This window comes from Euprymna scolopes, chromosome 38 (assembly GCF_053919585.1).
Source record: "Euprymna scolopes isolate OS-2025 chromosome 38, ASM5391958v1, whole genome shotgun sequence".
Classification (NCBI taxonomy): domain Eukaryota; kingdom Metazoa; phylum Mollusca; class Cephalopoda; order Sepiida; family Sepiolidae; genus Euprymna; species Euprymna scolopes.
Window position 1 is genome coordinate 71,143,898 of NC_136519.1, and position 5,499 is coordinate 71,149,396.

The window sequence follows — 5,499 nt, forward strand, 5'->3', positions numbered from 1 at the left end:
TTTGAAGGTTTTAACAAGTTGTCATATGCCATTGATGGCTACATATCTGCATACATATTTCTGTAATCACCCGTGCTGGGGAGATTACGTCTTCAGACCAAGAATTTCGGGTGATTACAGAAACATGTATGCACATATGTAGCCATCAATATTTGTATAAATTTAATATATATATATATATATATATATATATATATATATATATATATATATATATATATATATATATTCCTTTTCTGGGATCATATAAGTGGCGCCTTTGGATTCCAAACGAACTCACAAGTCAGAAAAAAATTTAACGACGAACTAATCGAAACTATCTCACAAATGAAAAAAAAAATCTAAGGAAGAACGTTAGAAAGACTTGTTGTCACTTACATAAAGTGAGTATTATTTTTCTTTTCAGCTTTTTACTTAATGAGAAACGACAAAAGTGACTTATTTAATTACTAGCTGGACGCCCGGCGTTGCCCGGTCGTACAATACATGATATTTTAATTCATGCAGATTGCATATATATTATTATAAAATCAATCCCATATTGAAGATTATACATTACGAGGAATAATTTGCCCGGTGGACTAATTCGAAAAATTTATTTTAATAATAATAATAATAATAATAATAATAATAATAATAATAATAATAATAATAATAATAATAAAAATAATAATAATAATAATAATAATAATAATTATAATAATAATGATAATAATAATAATAATGATGATAATAATAATAATAATAATAATAATAATGATAATAATAATGATAATAATAATGATAATAATAATAATAATAATAATAATGATAATGATAATAATAATAATAATAACAACAATAATAATAATAATAATAATAATAATAATAATAATGATGATGATGATGATGATGATAATAATAATAATAATAATAATAATAATAATAATAATAATAATAATAATAATAATAATAATAATAACATCGTTCACCGAATTCCGTCTGCGTTTGTTTACAATATCATGTCAGCTGATATTTGTGTTTAACGATGAATGTTCTGGAAAAGTCACTTCTGATTAATGTTTAGTTTTAAAATATGCAAACGAAGAAATGATCTGCGGCGATTTTAAATGGTAGCTTTTCTTTTATCATAAATAGAATTCGTTAATAAGAAAAAACTAAAATAAAATGGTGAGGTACACCTAGGCTTGTACACGGGATCATTCGATCTGTAGTCGAATGCACTACCATCGAGCTATATCTCTAGATGCCAATAATTTTTTTCTTAATAAAAAAATCATTGCTAATATTTTATTATCTCCTTTGCCGGTGTCATGTATAAAAATCCCCCTGTAAAAATTATTCTTTTTTATCTATAAGAAAAAAACTATTTTTAGGATCAGATGTTTTCGATCTTCGACATTTATCGGATGAATTTCTATACAAAACATATCTAAGAACACTGCCAGACGTATAAATTACTTTTGTGTGAAATTTGCAAAAGATAGGCTCAGCCGTTTTGGAACCTATAAGAAAGCAACTCATACACACTCACTTGCACAGCAATTGCCCCTTTTCTATTGTTTTAGGTAGAAAGTTATTGTCTATGTAAATTGGAGTATTATTTTTTTTTTATCTCGTGGATAGAACAAGCCGCGCGTGCGTGGTCCACCTCTTGTGCTGCAAGATGCGAACCAGAATTTTGCCAGGGTCACCCATACTGAATTTATATTAAGAACAATGGGCTCCACATTTTGGCCAAGTTTCAGGAAAACCTAATTGATGAATCAAACGCTATGGGGCAAAATGTGTCATTTTTGGCCATTATGGGGGATATTTTACATCTTTTGAGCTCCTGGGACACTGAATCCCAGTATAAATAGATAACAATGCGGTTTCAGGCCTTAACACATGTATATTTGAGTTGACCATCGTGAAAAACCACTATATAGTCAGGCATATCAAGTTTTTGTTGAGAAATATGAAAAAAGAGCCACAAAAAAGGTGTTTTTAGCACTGAAAGTCCCTGGGGACGCGAACCAGAATTTTGCTAGAGTCATCTATACTAGATTTATATTAAGGACGATGGGCTCCACATTTTGGCCAAGTTTCAAAAAAATCTAATCGATGGATAAGAAGTTATGGGGCAAAATGTGTCATTTTTGGCCATTTTGGGGCATTTTTGACCTCTATTGTGCCCCTCGGGGCGCAATGAGAATTTTTGTTAAAAAAAATTCTTTTACTGTGCACGTCTATTTGTAGAAAATTTTCAGGAAAAACTAATGGACGGTTGTCTGGCAATAGTTCGGTCTAACGGACGCATAGATGCACGGAAGCACGGAAGCACGGATGCCACTGAAAACATGTCCCTCTCCGATAAATCGGGGGACCAAAATGGAACAGATTGCAGAATTAGCTAAAGTCTTTCAAGCTATTTTACTACTACTACTACTACTACTACTACTACTACTACTACTACTACTACTACTACAACAACAACAACAACAACAACAACAACAACAGCAGCAGCAGCCACAACAACAATAAGTCTAAAACCAACATCAATAAGTCTAACACCAACAACAATAAGTCTAACACCAACAACAATAAGTCTAACACCAACAACAATAAGTCTAACACCAACAACAATAGAGGTTTGAAAGGATATTAAAACAACAGGCAAATAAAAAGAATTTATTGTTCGAATATGTGTTGTCTAGAACAACAAAATAACCAGGCTGGACGATTTTTTTCAGCTAAAGAAATCTCAAATTCACTCTCGGAATTTAGATACCACCCTGATATTGGTTCAACGTTTCTAGCTTACTAGTCTAGGTACCTGATGTTACCTGGGGGTTTGTAGATGTGTGTTAGCAAAAAAAAAAAAAAAAAATGTTATAGTAGGTAGGTTCGAACCAGTGACACGAAGGCGGAAAAGAAAGTGGAGGTGTGTGTAAGGATGTTGGTTGGGCAAAAATAAAGTGATTGTAGGCAGTACCGTGAAAGAGAGAAAAGAAAGTGAAAAAAAAAAAAACGTGACGCGTTAGCTGTTACGCCCATCTCCAACCCGGAAGTTATGTAGGCTTAAATTAAGGCTAGACAATCGAAAAGAGGCAATGACTTTCGAAAATATCGCCGAAAAAAGCGACTTCTTCATGTCGAAATGTGCTCAGTTGAGGGTGAAGGAATTAATGTCTTTAACCAATTTTTCGATATTTGTTGTCCGAAGAGTCGATCTTCAAAATGTTACCAATCTCGTGAAAATCCGTCGCCTCTGTTAAAAGTTTTTGCGAGGCATATATACATACATACATATATTTAAACAGACAGATGAGATTTATATTATTGATTATCGTAGGTTTGAAGCCATATTCACGAAAAGATGCAATGGTCGGATGGAGAAAAAGTCACGTTATTATTACAAAAGTTGGGAATGGATGAAAATACGGGGTAAATTTACCTTCCGCATCTCCGTGTTTACATTTACATTTGGCGAAAGTAACGTCAGAAAATTTTTATCCACAGATGACCAAAACTGTATAGAATGTACTTTTCTTTAATGCAAATATAAAAATAGAAGTTTTATTCAAACAGTCTTTATTTGAACTTTTATAAGAAAATTATAACCTTTATAATAATAATAATATATCCATGAACTGTTTTGGTCATTCGTTACTTCCGACAAATGGCTTTGTAAACACGGGGATGCGGAAGGTGAATTTAACCAAAATATGAAATACATGAATTTAATCCTTCGACCCCCCTAATAAAAAACCCGGAGGACATGCCATTTAGTGAACCAATAAAAATTATGTCGAAAATTTTCGATAAAAAGGCACAGTTTGTTTCATAAGTAATATAAATGTTTCACTATCGTAAAAAACAAGGACGATAATTTTGTCATGAACGCTGGTATGGTGAACGCAGAGTGTAAAGCATTTAATCTAACGGGATTATCAAGTAACATGTTCAAATGTTTAATTTTTGTCCAATGTTGAACGGCACCGAATGATAAAGAAATTAGAACAAGAACTTTTGGTAGAATGGTACTGTATCCAAACGTAACGTTACAAAACGTAATGGAGGAATGCTAGCGCGCAATATTAAAAAGATAAGAACCGGATTGGAGAAAAAAGCATACCACGAATACAGCCTGTAAGACAAATGTCGAATCCAAGTCAAGAAAGGTTATATGCAAGACATGTGGTGGAAAGCATATAAAAAAGACTGCTTCTTTAAAGATAAAATATGTTTTAATTTGTAACGTGGCTGTTATTTTTTACTGTGTCGTTACTATAGTTCAAACATTTCGGACCCGCACGTTGTCTGATACTTAGTTGCAGATGGTATAAACAAACAAAACATTAATAGGAAAGACATAAAAATCCGACTCGATAATTGTTTTTAAGTATAAATTTATATCTAATTCAATTTATTCTCATGATTTCAGTGATTTATTCAAAGGAAATCTACGTTCAAGAAGTAATCTCATTTGCATATTACATTAAATAAAATCTATTTTAATAATTAGTTCCATGTTATTAATTGTTTGTTGTTATATGATTGTCTTAATAGCACCATTTACAAATATTATTTAAATTATTTAAAGTTGATTTATTTCATTTATTTTTAATTTAATTTACATTTACAAATACTATTTAAATTATTCAAAGTTGATTTATTTCATTATATTTTTAATTTAATTTACATTTACAAATATTATTTAAATTATTTAAAGTTGATTTATTTCATTTATTTTTAATTTAATTTATATTTAATTCAATTTATTTTAATAAATCAATGATTTACCCGACACCAGTTGTCTTTAAAAACAGAAGTAAATTTATTTATTTAAGATGTGGTAGTTATTTCCCCTTTAAGTTATGAAGGTTATTTCCAGTTTAGTTTTCATAGACGAAAATGGATGTGTTTTATGCTTTAATAAATCCGGCGCGTGGTTTACTTCCAGGAAAATCATAACATATTAGAGTATTCAGTGTATCTTAAAACTATTTAAGATACACTGAATATTCTAATATGTTTCGTACGTCAATATGTTTCAACCTGGCAATACCGGGTATATACAGCTATGGAGCTTAGGCGTTTGGACATTGTTAATGTTTGAACATTGTTAATTCATATACCCATCTTAGCAGCAGCCGGATAGCGTAACGGTTAGGAGCGCCGACCGTCGCCTAAACGGTCAAGTTTCAAGCCTGGCTTAAGGTGATTGATAGTTGATAGCCGAGCCGCACTGATCAGTTGTGATAGAGCGAAACAGATGACTATAAATGCTCCCTATCTTTGGTAGAGCATAATGGGAAGTGATAAACAAACTGTCATTAGCGTATTAAGCGATACCCCTTGTGTAAACAAATGGAGCTTAGGCATTTGGACATGGTTAATTCACATACCCATCTTAGCAGCTGTCGAATACAAGTCATTGTAAAAATAATTCATTTTAATAATCTCTCCATATGTATTATCGATCTTACTTAATTTTTCCTACTAAACCCACTC